Consider the following 17688-nt stretch of genomic DNA (forward strand, 5'->3'; position numbering starts at 1 on the left):
ACGTGGTGGTCCGCCATCCTTACGCTTGTTTGGGCACTCGTTCCTGAAATGGCCCGTCTTTCCACACTCATAACATTTCCTAGGCCCATTGTTGTTGTGGTTTGGCTTCACGTTCAAAGTAGTAACCTTACAATCCTTACCAACATGCCCAGTCCGTTGGCATTTCTCACAGACAACATTGCAATACCCGGTGTGGTGCTTATAACACCTCTTGCATTGTGGTAAAGTTCCTTTGTAGTTCGGGTTGGAGCTGTTGTTGTTGTTGGGGTTGGTGTTGTTGTTGTTTTGCCTGAAACCTTCATGTCGCTTTGCCGGGTTTTGATCATAGTTTCGACCTCGGTTGTTGTTGTTGTGGTTGTTGTCCCATTTCCTCTTCTCGCCACTACCAGTTTCAAACTTAGCCTTCTCCGGCTCGTCAAGGATGATTTGATTCAAGAGAGTATGCGCCATGCGCATTGCTTCGGGAACACTTGGTGGCTTGGATGAGGTAACATTGCCCTTGATGGACTTAGGAAGTCCCGAGAAGTATTTTTCCAAGCGCTTAAATTCGGGGGTGACCATGGTCGGGCACATAAGAGCCAACTCCAAAAACCTACGATTGTAACTGTTAAGGTCGTTCCCTACGGTCTTCAATTGCATAAATTCAATTTCCATCTTTTGGATTTCGGTCCTCGGACAGTATTCCTCGATCATAGCAGATTTAAATTCTTCCCAAGGCGTAGCATACGCCTCATCAATTCCTTGCGCTTGGGCCATGGTATTCCACCATGTAAGCGCGCCATCGGAAAGGTGCAAGATGCAAATTTCGTTTTGTTAGCCTCAGAGCAATTGCTAACCCTGAATACCGATTCTAACTTTTCGAACCATCTTGTGAGACAGACTGGTCCCTCAGTGCCACTGAAGTAGTGCGGCTTACAGCTTTGGAATTCCTTATATGTACACCCAATTTGGACGGGTGGAACAACCGGTGGTGGTGGTGGTGGAGCTTGGGGTTGCCTTTCAGCTAGAGCAGCAGCAACACGCTCGTTAATCATTTCTTCAATTTGTGCTGCGGTAGGGGTTGATCTCCCGTTGGCCATGATGTTCTAAACAAACATTTTTGACTCAAGTCAAAATCCAGTATGCAAATAATAATAATATAGTATATAACAATCAACATGAAAACAGCATAACACATGTTGATTAAGTAACGCAAGCAGATATAAGTACCACAAAACTATGATAATGTAAATAGAACACTTGTGCAAAAAGTAAACAACACAAATTTCCATTCATTAAAGATAATAAGTTCCATACATTACAATAAGTTCGTACGATACATAAGTTAAATATGAAATTTTAAAAGAGATTACAATACAGAATCTAATACAAAGTCCTACGGTGATGGTGGGTGCAAGATGTCCAAAACCTGAGCCAACTGCTCCTCAAGCTCAGTAACTCGGGCCTGAAGAATCTCAATCTCCCGCCTCAGTCCCTCATTAGAGGAAGATGGTGGGGCAGGTGGTGCTGGCGGTGCAGGTGGTGCTAGTGGTGCAGGTGGTGCTAGTGGTGCTGAAGTAGATGGTCCGGCTCTGGGTGGAGATGGTAATATCAGTGGGTCAGCAGGGTACGGCACCAGCCGTTTACGAGCAGTAATCCTCTGACGCCGACCAAAAGCGTCAGTGATAGTACAACCCGGAATAATGCCAGCGAAGCAATACCGCTTCTTCGGTGGGGTAGAGGGTGCCTGAATCGGTCTGTCAGCGGGATCCTCCTCATCACTGGAGTCATCAGATGTGGTGTCGTCTGAAGGAGCATCGGTGGAAGACCCGTCGTCTAAATCATGTGGTGGTGACACGGGTGGCTCAACTGGATATCCGAAGGCAGCCAACATCTGTCGGTGTTGGCCTGGCGTAATCACTGCTAGGTATCCGTCGGGAGTGCGTCGGCAGGGAGTGCGCCAGTGATTACGAAAAGGACCCTCCCCGAACTCCGCGGGGATCTCCATACCACCAATGCGAGCCAGTTGCCTCGGGGGTCTGGAAGAAGACGCTGGGGCAGGTGCACTAGAGCTAGCTCCGGAAGTGGAAGCGCCGGGATCGCCAGTGGGTGTCGGGGCCGAAATATCGGCAGCAGCAGCAGCAGCAGCAGCAGGTATAGCAGTAGGTGGGACAACGGGGTCTGAGCCTGTACTGCCCGGAATGCCAGCAGGTGGAACGTCCGACATCTGAACAAGGAAAAATAAATTTTTCCATGTCAGTAAGTCATAAAGCACGCAAATAATTGGCCAATAGTTTAAATCATGTATAACAGTAACTAGCATGGCAATAACAGCAAATCGTATGAAAGTAGCATGCAATCGAAAGCAAATAATAGCATGCAGTAGTGAAAACATGTAGTAACATACGGCATATAGCAGTAAAGGTAAGCAGCAACATGTAGTAAACACAGCGGAAACAAGTAAACTAGCAAGTTGTAGATTAGTCCTATTAGTGAATCCTACTCGGGTCGGTCTTAGACTCACTAATGCATCCTAATTCCCTACAACCAAGGCTCTGATACCAAATGTGATGCCCCGTACTAAATCATCACGTACGGACCATCATAACCCAAGTGAAAGTCTAAGTAAAGTCATTAAGTTAAATCATAATTACCATCCCTTGAATCTTTACTTTAGTGAAACCATAGGTTACAAAACTTTGATTATCAACTAGTAAAGTGTAATTTGAGTGCAAGAATGAAAGTGATAAACTAAATAAACAAGTAACAAGTTCATGAGTTTCATACTTTTAAAGATTCAAGCCTAGGTCTTGATCTTTAGAAAGTAAACTTCAAGTTTACTAACATGAATGCATGTATGATTTTTACAACCACGAACTTACAATCTTTTATAACAATAGAGGTAGAACATAAACTAGAGAGTTTTGTTCTTGCATGTTCTTGTTAGCACAAGATAAATGAAGAATCAAACTACAAAGTTTGCTCCTTAGTAATTAGTATGTAGCAACAAGAAACTAGTAATTAAAACAACTACAAGTAAGTAAGCTATAACAAGATTAAGTAACAATTTAACAACAAAAGAAATGATGATGAAGATGATTGTTGGGGGCTGTTTTAGATGAAGAAAAAGAAGAGTAAATAAGCCTTGTTACTTACCAAGTAGAGAGAAAAATGAGATCAATTGAAAGTGTGCAAGTATGTGTAAGTATAAGTGAGATAATACTAGAGAATATGTAGTCAAAATTTAAAAAACAATCCCACCCTCCAAGACCCCCATGGTGGACGGTTTTTTTAGGCCATCCATGGAGTGGTCAACATGCATTATTCTTGCATTGAAGTGTGGTGTTTGTGTGGAATGGGAAAAGCTAAGAGCATGAGGGAATATTGCTAGCATGCTTGTAAGAAATTGTCTTCCACTTAATTTATTTATTCCATGTTTATTATTAATTAGCCATTAGCATAATATGGGCTCCTAGTAGTCCATTAAGGGAGGTAGAGTGGGCCTATAAGTCCATAACCATGAGTCCATAACATTTAAAAAGCCCAAGTTCAAGTAATTTACAAATTATTCCAACTAAAGCCCAAGTAACTAACTAATCACCATAGTTAATTAAAATGATTAATAAAATTAATCATGAATGTAAATAATACTTGAAATTATTATTCGTGTAAGTTCCGGGTGTCACAAAGACGTTTCGGGCATTAAAGAATCAAGTACGGTTAATCATGGCAACAAGTAAATGTAATAACATACATTCGTTTAATCACACGTATTAATAATAATAATTATTAATAAAATAATGTTGGAAAAACCAGGGTCGTTACAATCTTCATCAAAAATTACTTCAAGAATCAAGCTATAATCATCATAGGAATAACACTTCAAGAGCACTTCGAAAATCCTTTCAAGTTTGCTAGTTTACTTTTAATCTTGCAAATCCATTCCAAGTAATCATCTAAGATCAAGAAACCTTTATTAATTACAGTAGGTTATTTTTCTTATTCAAGGTAATACTCATATCCAAACTTTGATTCGATTTCTATAACTATAAACTATCTTGATTCGAGTAATAATCTTACTTGAAATTGTTTTCGTGTCATGATTCTGCTTCAAGAACTTCCAAGCCATCAATGATCCATTCAAGCTCAAGATTATTTTTGTCATTTCCAGTAGGTTTACCTACTATACTTGAGGTAGTAATGATGTTTGTAACATCATTCGATTCATATATAAATAACTATCTTATTCGAAGATTTGAAAACGTAATCACTAGAACATAGTTTAGTTAATTCTAAACTTGTTTGCAAACAATGTTAATCCTTCTAACTTGACTTTTAAAATCAACTAAACACATGTTTTATATCTATATGATATGCTAACTTAATGATTTAAAACCGGAAAACACATAAAACACCGTAAAACCGGACATACGTCGTCGTAGTAACACCGCGGGCTGTTTTGAGTTTGATAATTAAAAACTATGATAACCTAGCTAACTTATATTGTATTATACATGTATTCTAAAATATTATGTAATATTGGGATACCATAGACACGTATGCAAATGTTTTGACATATCATATCGACCCATGTATATATATTGTTTGGAACTACCATAGACACTCTATATGCAGTAATGTTGGAGTTAGTTATACATGGTTGAGGTTGATTCCAAAAATATATATGCTTTGAGTTGTGATCTAGCCTGAGACGTGTATACACTGGGTCATGGATTGATCCAAGATAATATATATCAATTTATTTCTGTATATCTAACTATGGACAACTAGTTGTAGGTTATTAACGAGGACAGCTGACTTAATAAGCTTAAAACATTAAAGCGTATTAAAAAATGTTGTAAATATATTTTGAACATACTTTGATATATATGTACATATTTGTTATAGGTTCGTGAATCGACCAGTGGCCAAGTCTTACTTCCCGACGAAGTAAAAATCTGTGAAAGTGAGTTATAGTCCCACTTTTAAAATCTAATATTTTGGGATGAGAATACATGCAACTTTATAAATGTTTTACGAAATAGACACAAGTAAATAAAACTACATTATATGGGTGAATGATCGAAGCCGAATATGCCCCTTTTAGCTTGGTAGCCTAAGAATTTGGGAGCAGACTCCCAAATTGACGCGAATCCTAAAGATAGATCTATCGGGCCTAACAAGCCCCATTCTGGAATTTGGAATGCTTTAGTACTTCGAAATTATCATGTCCGATGGGTGTCCCGGAACGATGGGGATATTCTATACGCATCTTGTTAATGTCGGTTACCAGGTGTTCGCCATATGAATGATTTTTATCTCTATGTATGGGATGTATTGAAATATGAAATCTTGTGGTCTATTATTATGATTTGATAATATATAGGTTAAACCTATAACTCACCAACATTTTTATTGACGTTTTAAGCATGTTTATTCTCGGGTGATTATTAAGAGCTTCCGCTGTTGCATACTAAAATAAGGACAAGATTTGGAGTCCATGCTTGTATGATATTGTGTAAAAACTGCATTCAAGAAATTTATTTTTGATGTAATATATTCTTATTGTAAACCATTATGTAATGTTCGTGTGTAAACAGTATATCTTAGATTATCATTATCTGATAATCTACGTAATGCTTTTTAAACCTTTATCGATAAAATAAAGGTTATGCTTGTTTTAAAAAAATGAATGCAGTCTTTGAAAAACGTCTCATATAGAGGTCAAAACCTCGCGACAAAATTAATTAATATGGAACGTTTATAATCAATATGAACGGGACATTTCACTCCGGGTACTTAATTTCTCACTCGGAGGTGAGAAGGCCTTGAAAGCTCTAGTGAGAGAAAGTGTATTGTAGTGAGAGAGTGAGGAGAGGTGTGTTGAACATGGATGAAAACAAGCTTTTAAATAGAAGTGAAAAATGCCTGCAAACGGCTGGCATGCCGTTTGCAAGGGTCATTTGACCAAGTAGCCCGTTTATTATGCATGTTTGCCTTGGCCGTGTAGCAGCCCATTTCCCATTATGGCAGGCCTTTTGGCAAGCCATTTGGCAAGCCGTTTGGCCTGCCCGACTTGCTGAATTTACTGGATCGTAACTTGATTTCTTGTCTTTAACCGTTTTCGTTCTCGAATCTTCGTTTTAGCTCCGATTTTCTTGATTCTTCTTTCATCGTCTACGTAATTACTTTATCTACAAATTTAACCAAAAAAGCGATTATTTTGCCTACAAAGTTTGGAACTTTATGCTTTTGGGACTTAATATCGAGGGTAAAAAACGTGACTTTTTAGCCGATATCAAATATCCCACACTTAGACTTTGCTTGTCCTCAAGCAAACTTTTGAGCTTTTAGCACCGAAATTTTTTATTCATAGTGATCAAGCAATCTTTGTTTCGCAAGACGTAGGAGTGAAAACTTGGTTTTATTCTTTTTGTTATTCTCAAACCTTTTTCTGCAAGCATGAGAGGAGGTTACATAATTGATGCTACCTCACTCGGGTCACTCAATTCACTAAAGTGTTTCGGGTGTCCTATAGTTCTAAGAAATGATATTGCTCTTAGACAGTCATGTTTGCATTCTTTGTCATAGGCTTGATCAAGACTCAAATCTCCATCACTTATTTGAGAAAATTTTCAGTTATAGATTCAGCTTATGCCCTGAAGAGATGGTGATTTTGGAGGTTTTGGGGGTGTGAAGGGTTTGATAGATAGGAGTTCTTTTAAAGATCGGCTTTGGTGATCCTTTCAGCTTTTTGTCTAGAATTTCAGGACGAGCATCCTTCTTTTTGACTACCAGAAGTTCTTTTCTCAAATCTTTCTGATTCCGCTCCTTTTCTCAGAACCTTTTTTTTCATCAACGTATATATTTTTGGGCAAAATACGAAGGTTTTGGGGCAAAATATGAAGGGTTTGGGGAATTTTTTTTTCAGCGGGGTCAAAATCGAAAACAAAAACATTTGCACTAAAAATTGAAAATCCACTAGGGACGGACGCTCCCCTCTGCCCCTACATAGGTCCGCCCCTGCACGTGACGATACCTAAATTACTCCTCAGCCAACCGTCATTTTTTTTAGCAAAACCAATGAGAATGTATTAATATAAATACTTCACCAAAACAGTAAAGAATTGCAACACATTACAAAATACTCAAGATAGACTAGGTGGAGCTAATCGGTTAGAGTGTTCCACATAGGAATGGGAAAGAAACAAATGATTGTATATAAACTTAGGGGAACCTCCCTCTATCACCAATTGGTTTTAGAGAAAAGAAGGACTCATGAGCTTATATGCACGGCATGTTGGTGAACCCGAAATTGATCCTACAAATGGTATCCGAGCCTGGTTATTGTCCAGATGTTTGGACGATGCCGAATGGTAGCGGAGGTTCAAATCAAAATGACTGTGGACGTGGCCGGGGAAGAGGTCGGGGGTCCGGGTGAGTCGAGATGGTATTGAATGCGTCCGTGGGAGTAGCGTGGAATGAACCGATTAAGGGGGTGATTGTTGAAGCTAATCAGTTAGAGTGTCCCACATAGGAATGAGAAAGAAACAAATGATCTTATAGGAACCTCCCTCTATCACCAATTGGTTCAGATGAGGACTTTTTTAAGATTATGTGGTCTATGTAGCGGTTACTTATCATGGAAGCAATAGTTTCTCGGTATCGGCTTGAGGTTGTTTCGGGGTTCTTCGCCCTTGGTGTTTCGTCAATGTTATAATTTTATTTCAATCAAGTTCATGTTGAACATTAGATTTACTTTCAAACAGATTCAATATCTTTATCTGTATCTGTAACAATTCATGTAATGCTTTAGATCATCGGTAGGGATGGCACGTGCAGGTCGTTGGTGCGGATCCACTACATCCATCACCCGCAACCACAAATTTTTGATGAACCATTAGCCCGCAGATCTTAGTTAACGGATTTATTTTTCAATTCACGCCCGTACCCATGGATATTCACGGATCGTGAAAGGACCCGTTCATATACATTATAAATGATTCACAATAGTTGATTACATCGCGAGGTATTTGACCTCTATATGATACATTTTACAAACATTGCATTCGTTTTTAAAAGACAAACTTTCTTTACAACGAAAGTTGATGGCATGCACACCATTTCATAATACATCCAACTATAATTTGGCTTAATAATAATCTTGATGAACTCAATGACTCGAATGCAACGTCTTTCAAAATAAGCCATGAATGACTCCAAGTAATATCCTTAAAATGAGCTAATGCACAGCGGAAGATTTCTTTAATACCTGAGAATAAACATGCTTTAAAGTGTCAACCAAAAGGTTGGTGAGTTCATAGGTTTATCATAACAATCATTTCAATATATTAATAGACCACAAGATTTCCGTTTATAAATATATGTACACTCGCAAGTGTATAAAAGTATTCTATAAGTTGTAGGCACCCGGTAACAAGCCTTAACGTTCATGTTTTACCCTCTGAAGTACACCAGATCAGGTGTGTTTAAAATAACCTCGAAGTACTAAAGCATTCCATAGTCAGGATGGGGTTTGTCAGGCCCAATAGATCTATCTTTAGGATTCGTGCCTACCGTACATAGACAAGTAGTTCAATGTTACCAAGCTAAGGGTATATTTCTGGTTTAAACCCACATAGAATTAGTTTTAGTACTTGTGCCTATTTCGTAAAACATTTATAAACAACGCATGTATTCTCAGCCCAAAATATATATTGCAAAAGCAATTAAAAAGGGAGCAAATGAAACTCACAATACTGTATTTCATAGTAAAAATACATATAACGTCATTTAATAAGTGCAAGGTTGGCCTCGGATTCACGATCGTATCAATATTGAGATTCAATATTGCAGGAAAGTACGTAGACGCAACGGAGATGATAAACACTAGATTGACCTCACGAGCATACCCATGAACCATACCCATCACCTCCATAGCTATAACCCATAATTTCCTTAGCTTCGACTCATTCAAAAAAACTATTTTGAAATCACTCGGACAGCACTCCATCGTAATATTTTATGTATACTAATAATATCTTGAAATAATACAGAGCAAATATATATATTTATATATATAAATCGATTGAGAGAGTTTAGAGAAATATATTTTCAAGTTTCTATGAAATAATGAAACCTACTGAATTCTATTTATAATAGATTTTTGAATTATTAAAGTGAATTATTAAAGTATGAATTATTAAAGTGAATTATTAAAGTATGAATTATTAAAGTGAATTATTAAAGTATGAATTATTAAAGTAAATTATTAAAGTATGAATTATTAAAGTATGAATTATTAAAGTATGAATTATTAAAGTGAATTATTAAAGTATGAATTATTAAAGTATGAATTATTAAAGTATGAATTATTAAAGTGAATTATTAAAGTATAAATTATTAAAGTAAATTATTAAAGTTAAAGTAAAGTAAAAGTAAAGTAAAGGTAAAGTTAAAGTATAGTAAAAGTATAAAAACTATGTATGTATAATACGCGTATAAATATATATAATATTAAATTAAATCGTTATATATATTTAATAAAATAAAATATAAATATCGTTATATTTATTATACTGGTTAAGTAATGAGTTGTCAAAAGTGATTCTAGATATTTATAAAAGTTATATACATTTTAATAATAAAGTTCTTTTTAAACTGAAAACGTCTTTGTACGTTTGAAAATAGATTAATAGAATATTATGGAAACCAATTCTCCACTAACTTTTGTCTAACTTTCGTAAATGACACTTTTTGTTTTTATTTATAAATAGCTTTACAAATTATTCTGAATATCGTTAAGAGGAATAGATTTTCTCAAATCATAGTGGACCTCTCAACAGAGATTTGTAATCATAATTCAATGTTTCTGATAATTCAATCATTTAATAATTTTTTTTTAATTTCGTCGAAAATCATATTGAAACAAATACGTTCGTGTAAAGTATTATACGTTTAATACTTTATTAATATTCTCAAGTTATAATATATATATATACATATATATATCTATTTATATATAACGGTTCGTGAATCGTCGGAATTTGGTCGAGGTTATAATGAATGTATGAACACAGTTTAAAATTCTTGAGATTTAACTTAACAAACTTTGCTTATCGTGTCGGAATAATATAAAGATTAAAGTTTAAATTTGGTCGAAAATTTCCGGGTCGTCACAGTACCTACCCGTTAAAGAAATTTCGTCCCCGAAATTTGATAGAGGTCGTCATGACTAACAATGAGAATGTTATTATAACGATTATAGAGTTTTATCATGTTCAAGAAGAATGGATAAAATAATTCGATTACTCGAAGCGTGTTAGTGAAGTTATCATAAATGAATGAAATAAGATAATAGTGATTCGTCGTATCTTTTGACGTCATCACGATTGATCTCCGAAAAGAAAATCTTTGTAATCTATATTGGATTTGATTATTCGGCGATTAAGGAAATTATGATCCTCTTCGAATTAATGCGATAATCCATTTTGATTTCTCTGTCGGATATTTCACTATAAATCCACCTCATTTGTTTTCTTACAACTCACACCTTCTCAACTCATATTTTAAAGTATTTGTCAATATGCTTCATCCAGTACTGATTCTTGATATACTCCTCACTTTCATATCTGTCGCTCTTCTTTTTCATCTGCCTCCAGAAGAATCTATTTACTTCTACTATACTCTTGGTTTTATAGTGTTTTTAGTTCTCCTGTGTCTTTATATTGCTATATGCATTGATATATACGGTTTGTGATTTCTGGGTTGTTGTTGGGTTTTATATCTTCCCTTATATTTCAAAGTCCTTGCTTCTTCTATAATCATTGTCATCCACAGTTAATGCTCTCTTCTATTTGCTATAATTTATACTCCCATTTCTAGTTCGGAGCTTTGTCCTTTCGTTTCTTCTTCTTGCGATTAAGCACTGATTGTAATGGTCCAGAATTTACATATATAAATTTCGGAATGAACATTGTTAATGTTCTAGGAAGGAAATTGTAATGGCACGATCTTGACTTGTCAAATTACCAGAATACCTCAGAAAAGGCCGAATCATCAAGAAATATTTTCTTGATATTTAGATATCAAAGAGAATACAAGAGTCGTGTAACATAGCACATGATGACGTTATGATCTGTGAATCATCATGTTCCATTTAGAAACTCAGCATGAATTACTGTAATATAATTACGTTGATCAAGTGTCATTATATTATACTAACTCATGCTTCAGCTCCCAACACTTCTTCAAGAATATTCCTATTTTAAACTCGAATGTTTCAGAATTTAGAAACTAAAATAGTTTCTTTTATGATATAATACAGATAGTGCGAAGAGGTAAATGATTTCAGATAAGAATAATTATAAAAATATTTTCAGAAGTATGGATGATATTTATAATGAAAGATACGATGATATCTTAGAATGTCTAATATCAGAGGATGATGAAGGATATTGTCCGTAGGGGTTTAGAGTCGGGAGCAAGGTATTTGTTAATGACTTCAGCAAGTACTGAATCATTTGGATTCTTTGAAGGCAGGTTCAGCCTTTGTGATTTGTCCACAGCCTCCTTCATACTTTGCTCAATCGGTTTTCCAATTCCAAAGCTTCTCTTTTTCTGAACTTTGCCAATATACTATCCTTTATCATCCAACTTTTTACTGTTAAGGTCGTTTACAGTTTTTGCTGCTTCATCAGCATTTTTCAAAATTTCGAGAACTGGTTCGCAGTTTAGGGTGTTTTTCAGAAATTTCTCATTCAAAGAATGTAAGTCTTAGAGGTAGACGTTGTGTGTATATGTAATTGTTGATGTAGATATGCTGCGAGGTTTCAAAATACTGATTGCTGATTCTCAATAATTGGTATGGCAATTCTTGTTATAAGGTACGAATGAGTATATGATAGGGTTTCGATAATTATAATGATTTTTTTTTTGGAAAGTCAAAGATCAATGAAGTTGTTGGTAAGTTTAATGCTAATGTGGTGAATATAAACGATTCCCCGGTAACGTTGGCGAAAGGGCAACGTATCTATCGAGGTTATAATAAGACTGTTTTGATTGAGAAGTCGAAGATGACTTGCTGGAGCTGTGACAAAACTGTCTATTTTGAAACGGAATTGAAAAGTTATTTTAGCTAGTAAATGCCAAATGGTCTAACACGGATACGTGTCGAACTATGACTTGGGTTTTGAGAGTTTTTCAGGTGTATAACTGTGGGTAACATGTGGTTGGATCATCATCTCGATTGTTCCTTAGTTGAAGTGTCTTCAGGAATTTCGAAGGGTTTGAGCACATATTGTAATCGTTAATACATATGATGTTCTAACACGGTTTTGAAGTCAAAGTATAGCTTTGAAAGATATAGGAATCTAAGAGTGATGATACTGGTTATATTTCAAATTGAATTATGCGATTTCAAAATCAGAATATGTAATTGAATTTGAATGAGTATGATTGTTTTGATTTATATGAAAGAATGGATATTGTTGTGAAAGTAGGGAGTATAGTTGATGATTGCTGAATCAGTTTCGAAAAATGTAATATATTAATTGTGAATTTATATATCTCTCGGGTATTACCTACCCGTAAAATTTTTTTTTCACAATTAATATTTTGTACAAAAGAAGTTTATTACAGTCTTTATGAAAATATATGTGTATATTTTCTTTAGATGTAATATAGATTTAATGAGTTAATACTAAATTAAACTCATTTGTTTTATGGTTGGAACTAGAATTGAGTAATCCCTAAAACTTTATAAATTGCATAAGTATTTCTTCAATAATATTGAAATTATGAATCATTATTTTGTTATTTGTTGGTTTTCGTGAAATTCTTGTGAACTTCGCAAGGTACGAATGATGTTATTTGAAAAGTTTCGAGTACATCGATGATGAAAGTGTAAAATCAAACATATATTCGAATAATACACTTGATTTATTACGAATTGGATTTTTTATTGAATTGAGACAGAGATTGTAATTAACGATGGTTAAGTTACGGACGAAGGACGTACATCATTGCATATTTGTAATATGAATTAACTGAGTAGTTAAGATTCACACATAATAGCTTAGTACGGGAAGATTTATTATGGTTTAAAAATTTATACATATAAAATATACATATAAATCTTTCGATTGGAAATGAGTTAATACTTCATAACTCATTGATACAATATATTTGTTGTTGATTCGTAATGATGTCCACAATGATTCTTGAACTGACAGAGTTTGTGATGTTACAGGTGCTGTTGATTCTGACGATACTGACGGCACTGACTGTGTTGATGATGCTACGGTCCTGTTGATGTTGTTGGTAAAACAATTCTAGCTTGTAAATCGTACACCATTTTCGATCAAAGTTTCTACTCTACCATCTCCGTTCACTCATCCGATTTACGGTCAGAATTAAATAATCTCTAAGATTTTGGAGATTACATAACTGCCGCAGAGATATCTCTTCAATGAAGTTTATGAATTAATACTTTATCGTTTGTTGTTGTTGATATTCCTGGATATTTACAGGGCGTATGACGTTGATGTTTGAGATACAGATTGTGATGTTGCGGTGTGGGATGTGGATGTTGTTGTTGGTGGTGGTGGTGGTGATGGTACTGTTGGTGTTGCTGATGGTGGTACTGTTTATGCTGCTGGTGCTGCTGCTGGTGTTTGTAACCTTTGCACCATATTCTCCAAAGCCACTACCCGAGCGCGAAGCTCGTTGACTTCTTCTATTACACCGGGGTGATTGTCGGTTCGGACGAGCGGATAAATAAAATCTAGAATTTGGTGTAGTATGTAATCGTGACGAGATACTCTAGAAATAAGAGAGAAAATAGTATTTCGGATAGGTTCGCCGGTAAGTGCTTCAGGTTCTTCGCCAAGAGGGCAATGTGGTGGATGGAAGGGATCACCTTCTTCTTGTCTCCAATGATTAAGGAGGCTACGAACCCATCCCCAATTCATTCAGAATAGATGATGAATAATTGGTTGATCCATTCCGGTCACACTGCTTTCAGAACTTGAGTGGGATTCCATTTCGGAATCCGAGGGACTTGAACTAATGACGAATTCCATTTCGTACGATTGAATAAAGAATTTTTCGATATGAAATGATTTTCCGGCTATCGGGTGGTATTCTAATTATATAGAGCAAAAGGTTTCGTAGATTACGGAGGAATTTACGGAATATGTCAGGCAAAGTTTACAGTAACAGATACGCTAAGATATGAATTAGCAGATACGCTATGATATGAATTTTGTTTATACACTATTCATGCAATCAATGCAATAAGATGTGTCTAGACTAAGAATGATAAGCTGGTAATTTCTGACAAAAATGATGAGCAAAACTTTTGACATGCAGATACGGTCGAAGTCCAGACTCACTAATGCATCCTAACGACTATCAGTTAGACACACTAATGCAGACCTGGTTTGCTAAGACCACCGCTCTGATACCAACTGAAAGGACCCGATCATATACATTAAAAATGATTCACAATAGTTGATTACATCGCGAGGTATTTGACCTCTATATGATACATTTTACAAACATTGCATTCGTTTTTAAAAGACAAACTTTCTTTACAACGAAAGTTGACGGCATGCACACCATTTCATAATACATTCAACTATAATTTGGCTTAATAATAATCTTGATGAACTCAATGACTCGAATGCAACGTCTTTCAAAATATGCCATGAATGACTCCAAGTAATATCCTTAAAATGAGCTAATGCACAGCGGAAGATTTCTTTAATACCTGAGAATAAACATGCTTTAAAGTGTCAACCAAAAGGTTGGTGAGTTCATAGGTTTATCATAACAATCATTTCAATATATTAATAGACCACAAGATTTCCGTTTATAAATATATGTACACTCGCAAGTGTATAAAAGTATTCTATAAGTTGTAGGCACCCGGTAACAAGCCTTAACGTTCATGTTTTACCCTCTGAAGTACACCAGATCAGGTGTGTTTAAAATAACCTCGAAGTACTAAAGCATCCCATAGTCAGGATGGGGTTTGTCAGGCCCAATAGATCTATCTTTAGGATTCGTGCCTACCGTACATAGACAAGTAGTTCAATGTTACCAAGCTAAGGGTATATTTCTGGTTTAAACCCACATAGAATTAGTTTTAGTACTTGTGCCTATTTCGTAAAACATTTATAAACAACGCATGTATTCTCAGCCCAAAATATATATTGCAAAAGCAATTAAAAAGGGAGCAAATGAAACTCACAATACTGTATTTCGTAGTAAAAATACATATAACGTCATTTAATAAGTGCAAGGTTGGCCTCGGATTCACGATCGTATCAATATTGAGATTCAATATTGCAGGAAAGTACGTAGACGCAACGGAGATGATAAACACTAGATTGACCTCACGAGCATACCCATGAACCATACCCATCACCTCCATAGCTATAACCCATAATTTCCTTAGCTTCGACTCATTCAAAAAAACTATTTTGAAATCACTCGGACAGCACTCCATCGTAATATTTTATGTATACTAATAATATCTTGAAATAATACAGAGCAAATATATATATTTATATATATAAATCGATTGAGAGAGTTTAGAGAAATATATTTTCAAGTTTCTATGAAATAATGAAACCTACTGAATTCTATTTATAATAGATTTTTGAATTATTAAAGTGAATTATTAAAGTATGAATTATTAAAGTGAATTATTAAAGTATGAATTATTAAAGTGAATTATTAAAGTATGAATTATTAAAGTGAATTAATTATTAAAGTGAATTATTAAAGTATGAATTATTAAAGTATGAATTATTAAAGTATGAATTATTAAAGTGAATTATTAAAGTATGAATTATTAAAGTGAATTATTAAAGTTAAAGTAAAGTAAAAGTAAAGTAAAAGTAAAGTTAAAGTATAGTAAAAGTATAAAAACTATGTATGTATAATACGCGTATAAATATATATAATATTAAATTAAATCGTTATATATATTTAATGAAATAAAATATAAATATCGTTATATTTATTATACTGGTTAAGTAATGAGTTGTCAAAAGTGATTCTAGATATTTATAAAAGTTATATACATTTTAATAATAAAGTTCTTTTTAAACTGAAAACATCTTTGTACGTTTGAAAATAGATTAATAGAATATTATGGAAACCAATTCTCCACTAACTTTTGTCTAACTTTCGTAAATGACACTTTTTATTTTTATTTATAAATAGCTTTACAAATTATTCTGAATATCGTTAAGAGGAATAGATTTTCTCAAATCATAGTGGACCTCTCAACAGAGATTTGTAATCATAATTCAATGTTTCTGATAATTCAATCATTTAATAATTTTTTTTTAATTTCGTCGAAAATCATATTGAAACAAATACGTTCGTGTAAAGTATTATACGTTTAATACTTTATTAATATTCTCAAGTTATAATATATATATATATATATATACATATACATATCTATTTATATATAACGGTTCGTGAATCGTCGGAATTTGGTCGAGGTTATAATGAATGTATGAACACAGTTTAAAATTCTTGAGATTTAACTTAACAAACTTTGCTTATCGTGTCGGAATAATATAAAGATTAAAGTTTAAATTTGGTCAAAAATTTCCGGGTCGTCACAGATCGAGGGTTTACCAGCGGATCTTATTCATGAAATATTCAAAAATTAAAAAATTAATATCATTACATAGTTCAAAGTGGCATAAAAACATCATCCAATCATATAACTAAGTTTATAATATAATAAAATGAAAAACATATATTAATTATACTTTTTTTTGCTAATATATATGTGAAGCTACAATGTTTAAAATTAACAATAAAAATTTAGTTGGTAAAACTAATCATACAGTAGGTTGACGAGTTACTAAAGTGATATATAAAAATAGATTTATTAAGATAGTCTAATAAACGAAATAAACAACAACATGCTTTAATTATATAATACATGTAATGTGTAGATGTGGGATTCTCTAGTTACTAAAAAGTTCGATACCAAAATGATTTGAGAAATATAGAAACTTATACGGAGTAAATTATTACCTATTGGCCATTTATTTAAAGTGGCGATTTTCACCCATTTAGAACGGGTATATCCGTGGATTATTCAAACGGGTATTACGGACTTTCGGATCGGATTTTACACACAACGGATCTATTACATCCATCACCCACTCGCGACCCATTAGCGGGTACAAGATTACATCCATCATCTACCCGCGGATAAAGATTTATGATTTTATCCGCCTATTACGGGCGTGGATACCCACGAATCTCGGTTATTTTATCCATTGTCATCCCTTTCATCGGATATCCTTTTTATTTATATATAATAATAATAATAATTAATAATAATAAATAAATAAATACTCCGTAATAATAATAATAATTTTTTTTCCCGAAAAAATAATGATAATTTATTTATTCTTAAAATAAATACCGTGCAAAAGAAAAAGTGAGGGCAAATAGAACAGAAACGGAGTTAGGGTTATCTTTTTTCTTCCTCCCCAGTCGGACCGATGGACAAGGTTCGTGAATTGACGCTGAGATCGAGAGCGGTATGTGTTTTCTTATCTCAGATCCATCCGATCCATTTCTTATTAATTTTAAATTATATATGTGTGATTGTTATTATTTGGTTTAGGCAGTTAGTTTATCATATCTCTATCCCTACCTACTCTTTTA

The sequence above is a fragment of the Rutidosis leptorrhynchoides genome, chromosome 5 (genome assembly GCF_046630445.1).
Source record: "Rutidosis leptorrhynchoides isolate AG116_Rl617_1_P2 chromosome 5, CSIRO_AGI_Rlap_v1, whole genome shotgun sequence".
Taxonomy (NCBI): Eukaryota; Viridiplantae; Streptophyta; class Magnoliopsida; order Asterales; family Asteraceae; genus Rutidosis; species Rutidosis leptorrhynchoides.